The sequence below is a fragment of the Ursus americanus genome, chromosome 17, assembly GCF_024610735.1.
Source record: "Ursus americanus isolate L20-20 chromosome 17, mUrsAme1.1.p, whole genome shotgun sequence".
NCBI classification, from domain to species: domain Eukaryota; kingdom Metazoa; phylum Chordata; class Mammalia; order Carnivora; family Ursidae; genus Ursus; species Ursus americanus.
Genome location: NC_142143.1, coordinates 16,420,810 through 16,427,734, shown reverse-complemented (window position 1 = coordinate 16,427,734; position 6,925 = coordinate 16,420,810). Strand labels below are relative to the sequence as shown.

The following is a 6,925-nucleotide window of genomic DNA, read 5'->3' as shown; positions in this document are numbered from 1 at the left end:
GCCCACGTTGCCAGCGCAGAGCTCTCTTTCAAGTCTCACACTGATTCGAGAGTTTGTAGACAACTTTGTACTTTGGCTCTCTGCCAGCTGTCCTGGAGAATACAACGGCCCTTGGCTTCACGTTCTCTAGCTCGCCCTCCCCACTCCCAACCAAAGTTAGAGAATAACAATTGTTTTCTTAGCAAACACCGCTCCTAAGTAAACCCAAGTAGGACCTAAGCAACTGTGCATTTGGGACGCGTGGAGTCCTTTCCATATTGTTGTGACTTCCCTTCTTGTGATCACAGAACAGCACCCCCAGATTTGTACCTCCTTAGAGACCATCCGCGAGGTCATTGTACACATAGACATCAGGCCTGGGGGCAGGGAGGGTGGCTTTTTGGTTTTTGTTTTGTTTTAAACTACTAACCCTGCTGTAGATTTTTTTTTTTTTGTACTTAACTTGCCACCATATTTTCTGATGTATCCACAAAAGGAAAACAACGTATTTCTGTTTTGTCTCTCTTGTGCTCCAAAATGCTCTTTGTGTATTAAAAATGCAACCGGCTCTGTGGAATCTAATTTACCTGTCTGGGCACCACCCAAACCATTGGCCCCCTCCTCCCCCTCCCCCTAATCTTTCTTATAGGAGGACCGTTCCCTGGGCGCTGGCCCCAGCTGGGGTGTATAAAGAAGGGGAAGGTGGCCGCAGCTCTGCCCCTGTGTCAGCACCTTCTAGATCAGCTTTCAGAATCTGTGCAGAGTGCAGGTCTGAGCACAGAACCCATTAGCTTGAAACAGAGACTGGCAACATTTTCTGTAAAGAGTCGGATGTTACTTATCTTAGTCTTTGCAGGCTGTGCTGCAACGGTGTTTGTAGCGTGAAGGGTGCACAGAGCCTGTGTATGTGAGTGGCTCTGTTCCAATAAAAACGTCTTTACCAAAATGAGAGGAGAGCTGATTTGGTTCAGGGCTGCAGTTTGCCAACCCCCGACTTAAAACCTTTCAGTGCTGTGCCCGTGCCCTCAGACGGAAAACTACACTCATAGCCCGTGTGCGAGGGCCGCGTGCTTTGGTCCGCTCTCACATCTAGTGCGCTCTCTGCCTCCTGCACTGCCCTCCAGCCGCGTGGGGTTGTTCTTGGCCCTCAGACTTGTCTCACTCGCTCTCACCTCGAGAAACGTGTGCAAGTTGTTCCTTTTGCCTTAAACCATCTTCCAACCCCTTCTCTCCTCCTGCACACACTTACGTGCGATTTACTCTCCAGATTTTAGATGAAGCTTGTCTAGCACGTCTCCCTTAATCCCTGTGCCTAAGTGAGGACTCTTGACAGCAAATGGCAGCAATTAAATTTCGTTACACTGAGGCATTACAAACAAACGATGTTGTTTGGCTGAAATCAACAAACTCTGGTTGTTTGGCTGAAATCAACCAGCTCTGTAGGGCTAAGAGGAAGTGAGCTGAGGCATGACTAAAATCAGAGATGCAATGAGTGACATAGTTGATGTAAAATGTACCCATGTCATGTCTCCTAAATCTGGTGGCCTCGCCGACTACAGCATAGCTGAGAAACTGAAACAAGGGCCTTTGGGCATCAAAAAGGATGGTAACAAACGCTTTGTATTAAAAAGAAACAAAACAAAACCAAAAAACCCACTTAAATAGCTTTAACGGTATCATAGGAGAACTTTTCGGATACTAAATCAGAGCTTATTTACTTTTGGTTTTGGCACAAAAATAGCAAGTTTATTTGTCAAGTTTCCCAGGCGATAGCAGATGAGAAACAGTTTATTTATTTTGTTGTTTTATTGGGGTGGAGAGGAACTTCACCATTGACACCAACTTGGAGAGACAGTTAACTGGCAAAGAAGGTAGAGAAGGAAACTTTCAGAGAGCAGAGGGGCTGGGGCCGTTTAGTGATAAAGTACTTAATTCTTCAGTAGGTACCAAGGGCATCAGTGCTTTTCAATGATACCTAATAGCAAAATGTATCTAATATTGATTATATGCCAGGCCCTGTTCTAAGCACTTCTCGGAAATTATTTAATCTTGCAATAACTCGATCAATGAATGCTACTATCATTACCATTTTAAAAGTTATATTAGTTATCTATGACTGTGTAGCCAAAATTTCATGGCTTAAAATAACAGACATTTATTTTCTCATAGTTTTTGTGGGCTGCAGGGACCTCAAGGCTCGACTAGGGAAGAACTCGCTTCTGGCTAGATCATGTGGCTGTTGGTAGGATGGGTTCCTTGTGGCTGTCAGACTCAGGGCCCCAGTTCCTTGCCATGTGGGTCTCTCCACAGGGACGCTCAGAATATGGCAACTTGCTTCATCAGAGCGAGTGCACTGGGAAGAGTCAGAGACTGAGCAAGATGGATCAGAAAGAACGATTACACAACATTTGCTGCAACATGGACGGCACTGGAGGAGATAATGCTTAGTGAAATAAGTCAAGCAGAGAAAGACAATTATCATATGATTTCTCTCATCTATGGAACATAAGAACTAGGAAGATCGGTAGGGGAAGAAAGGGTTAAAGAAAGGGGGGGTAATCAGAAGGGGGAATGAAACATGAGAGACTATGGACTCTGAGAAACAAACTGAGGGCGTCAGAGGGGAGGGGGGTGGGGGAATGGGATAGACCGGTGATGGGTAGTAAGGAGGGCACGTATTGCATGGCGCACTGGGTGTTATATGCAACTAATGAATCATCGAACCTTGCATCGGAAACCGGGGATGTACTGTATGGTCACTAACATAATGTAATAAAAAAACATCAAAAAAAAAAAAAAAGAGACTGAGCAAGATGGGAGTCACAGGCTTTTGTTACCTAAAGTTGGAGATGACATCCTATTGCTTTTGCTGTATTCTGTTCATTAGAAGCAAGATATGAAGCTTCACCCACACTCCAGGGGAGGGGATTACCAAAGAGCATGAGTATTAGGAGACAGGAACCACTGGAAACCGGGTCAGTAGCTGTCTGCCACCGAAACCAAGACACCAAAAGTCCTGGACCTGTCATAAGACTACATGGTTAATAAGCTAGAGCGCCTGGAAATGAGACCCAGGACTTATGCTTGTAAGCACCAAGCCTCCCTGGGCAATTAGATTGTATAAGCTCCTGGATGATTTTAATGTGCGGTTGAGACTGAATGACAAGTCTAAGCCTTCACAATCTTCAGTATGTGCGCGACTCATCTGTGTTCTGGTTAAAATGCTGATTCTGATTTGGGGGCTTCGGGGTGGGGCCCGAGATTGTGAATTTCTAACAAGTTGTGGGTGATGCGGCTGCTGCTGGTCCGTGGACCACACTTTGAGTAGCAAGGGCCTGAAGGAACAACTCTGGGCTGAAAGTCAGGCAATTGTTTTTCCATTTGTTTTTCCTCACACTACTGATAAGTGGCCAGATCTTCCTGATTGCTAAAAATCATATATTCATTTTTTCGTATATGCATGCATTCATTCATTCATTCACATTTAATGTTCAATAACCATTCATCCAAAAGCAGCCAATATTAATTTTTAAGCCCTTTGTTTTATCCTGGTTATAAAAGTAACAGCAATTCTTGTCTTGTCTTGTTTGATGGAAATGTCACTTCCTATGGAAAGCTTCCCCTACTCGCAAAGACTGCCTTCAGACGTGATTACATGGTATCTTTTGTGTCGTCATCATGACCCTTACATTGCATTATAATTGCTCATGGCCACTGTTACCCCATTGGATGGTTTTATGTGAATTTTAATTTTCTTTAAAGTAGATTCCATGCCCAATGTGGGGATTGAACTGATGACCCTGAGATCAAGAGTTGCATGGTCTACCAACTGAGCCACACAGGTGCCCCCAGTTTTATATGAATTTTAAAAAGACATCCCTTTTTCAAGACCCTGTATGTTCATCTGCCGGAAAACTCCATGAAACATTGAGATCTGGGATGGATGTGATGTTGGTGATGGCTTTGAAGTTGTGCATTGTCCCTCGCCTTTGTCCCTCCCTGTCCCCAAGCTGGATGTCAGCTCTGAGGCTGGAATTGTGTCTGTTGCATCTTCCCATACCCCAAGGCCCAGCACAATGCCTAATGTGTGGTAAGCATGCAAAAAGGATTTGTTGAACGAACAAATGTTTATTGTAGAAAATATTGAAAAGGAAAAATAAAAAAGTCAAGAACCATCCTATTTCACAGAGGTAACCTTTGCCAATGGTTCATTGTACTTCCTTCAATCTTTTTCCATTCATAAGTATGTGCGTCATCCATATCTATATTTCCATTCGTATATATTACTTTTCCTCTCTTTCTTTTGAGTGATAACAGCCAGCATTTCTGACACTGTGCTAAGTGCTTGGGAAGATCCATTGTAATAAGCCCCGCTCGTTGCCACTAAGCTCCTGGGAACTTAGAGTCTGGGGACAGAGGTGGAGTCTTGGCTAACAAGGCACAGCTGTCAGGAGGCTCGACGTTTTGAGATTTAGCCTGGCATCTTCAGTATGCAGTGGGGAGAGCAGCCGGTCTGAGGGCTGCCAGGAGTGGGGGAGGGCAGACCTGAGGACCTGACCCCAGGGCTGTCCCTACTGGGACCCTCTGACAGCCAGCACCGTTCTCCGCTTGATAAGAGCAATTCTATTCTGAAAATCCCTCAGCATAGGGCACATCAACCAGGGCTGAAACACACTACTGCTTTTAGTGGGGAGGAATATTTTCATTGCAAGCCCTCAGATTGACTTCCATGCTGCTAAAAAAGCAAAACAAAACCAAATAAAACAGCACAACCACCAAATCCCATTACAATGTATGAAATTACTTCATTTGTTAATTTAGCCTGACAAAGCTTTGCCCTTCATCAATTACTCTCCATAATGTGGCCGTTTACTTACTCCCATTAATCCATTATACAGAGCATAATTAAGACTTTGCTCTTGGGGCGCCTGGGTGGCTCAGTCGTTAAGCGTCTGCCTTCGGCTCAGGGCGTGATCCCGGCGTTATGGGATCGAGCCCCACATCAGGCCCCACCGCTGGAAGCCTGCTTCTTCCTCTCCCACTCTCCCTGCTTGTGTTCCCTCTCTCACTGGCTGTCTCTCTCTGTCTGTCAAATGAATAAATAAAATCTTAAAAAAAAAAAAAAGACTTTGCTCTTGAATTATAGTTATGATACCAAATTTTTAAACGATGCAATCTTTAGTGCAAACATGTAAAGAAACTCAAACAGAGCAGTAGGGACAAAAGAAATTAATTAAAGCAAAGAACCAAACCACACTCTCTGGAGAGGTGACGGGTCATCCTTGCTCAAGGGCCATGCTGATCTTCTCTGTATCATTCCAATTCAGTACGTGTGCTGAAGCGAGCACGACACTCTGGAGAGGTTGATATCACCGGGCTTAAGGGACAGGACTGTGTCCTTTATAAGTGATCAGACCACCCGGATTCTGAGGGGGAAAATTTGGTGAAATGTGTGTTAATTGTACAATTGCCAAAACGGCCCTGTGATCACGCTGGACTGTGGGACGCCGCTGCCTGGGAGGTGAGCAAAGGGTCCGCGGATCTTGCACAGCGCAAATGTCCAAGGAGCTCAAGGAAGGCTGCTGAACAAAACTGGGTTGAGAAGATGAATCTGATGTCATGCCCGTATAATTACACCCATGTTGTACCAAAGGCTCCCACATGTAATAAAACACGAGCTACTCTTTCTCTTGTGATGCTGTTACCTCCAAACCTATTCCTGTGTATTCTCCATTGCAGTAAATGGCACCGCCTTCCACCCAGTTACTCAGACTGGAAACCTAGGTGTCTTCTTTGTGATAGTTGAGTTCATGCATCAACTTGACTGGGCTGCAGGATACAAAGTTATCTGGCTAAACATGATTTCTGGGTGTTTCTGTGAGGGTGCTTTTCCAGAAGGGATCAGCATTTGAGTTGGCGTTGACTTGACCAAAGTAGATGACTCTCCCCAAAGGGGGTGGGCACCATGCCATCCTCTGAAGGCCTGAATGTTACAAAAAGTGGAGGAACGTTGAGTCTGTGCTGTGCCTGGGTACTTGAGTGGGACATTGACCTTCTCCTGCTGTCATCTCTCCTGGTTCCCAGGCCTTGAGACTCAGACTGGAATTCACACCCCAGCTCTGTGGCTCTCTGAGCTCCCAAACACACCCCCGGCTTTCCTGGGCCTCTAGCTTGTAGACAGCAGATTGTGGGACCTCTCAGCCTCCAAAGTCATGTGAGCCAATACCTTCTAATAACTCTCTTTCTATATTTCACTATATCTATAGGTCAAAATCTATCTTGTTGGTTCTGTTTTTCTGGAGAACCGAGACTTGTACAGTTTTGATTCTTTCCTTTCCCTAATCTCCTGCATCCAGTTTATCAACAGGCCCGGATAATTCTGCCAGAATATATCTTGAATGGTCCCCTCCTCTCTGTCTCTGCTGCCACCTGCCACCCTCACCTTTCTGAACGCCCTGGAGCAATGCAGTAGTCTCGCAGTTGGTCTCTTTGCTTCTTCTCTTATACCTCTCAAATCCAGTCCCCACAATGCAATGTTGTTGATGAAATGCAAATTAGATCACACCACTCCTCTGTGTAAACTGTACCTTAAATGTCCATCCAACTTCAAATAAAATCCAAACTCTCGCTGTGGCCCCCAGTCACCCTGTGATCTGGCCGTGGCTGACTGTTCTGCCTTCATTTCCCACCACTCTCTGCTGCGCTCACCACATTTGGGCGGCCATATTAGTTATCTAGCGCTGTGTAATGAATTACCCGGGGCTCCCATAAATGACAGCAATCAACATTGAATGCCTCATGCAGTTTTGGTGGGTCGGGAACTGAGAAGTGACGCAGCTGGGTGGCTCTGGTTCAGGGAGTCTCATGAGGCTGCCGTCATCTGGAGGCTTGACTGCAGGATCTGGTTCCAAGGTGGCTCATTCACTTTGCCTTCCTGCCGGAGGCC

General features: G+C 45.6%; 1 non-coding gene across 1 annotated transcript; it reads right to left on the bottom strand.

Annotated features, from left to right (window-relative positions):
* Positions 1-5,224: 5,224 nt before the first annotated feature.
* Positions 5,225-5,327, bottom strand: LOC123780966 (U6 spliceosomal RNA). Its single transcript, XR_006776559.2, has one exon. It is a non-coding gene; the product is annotated as a U6 spliceosomal RNA (small nuclear RNA).
* Positions 5,328-6,925: the final 1,598 nt, after the last annotated feature.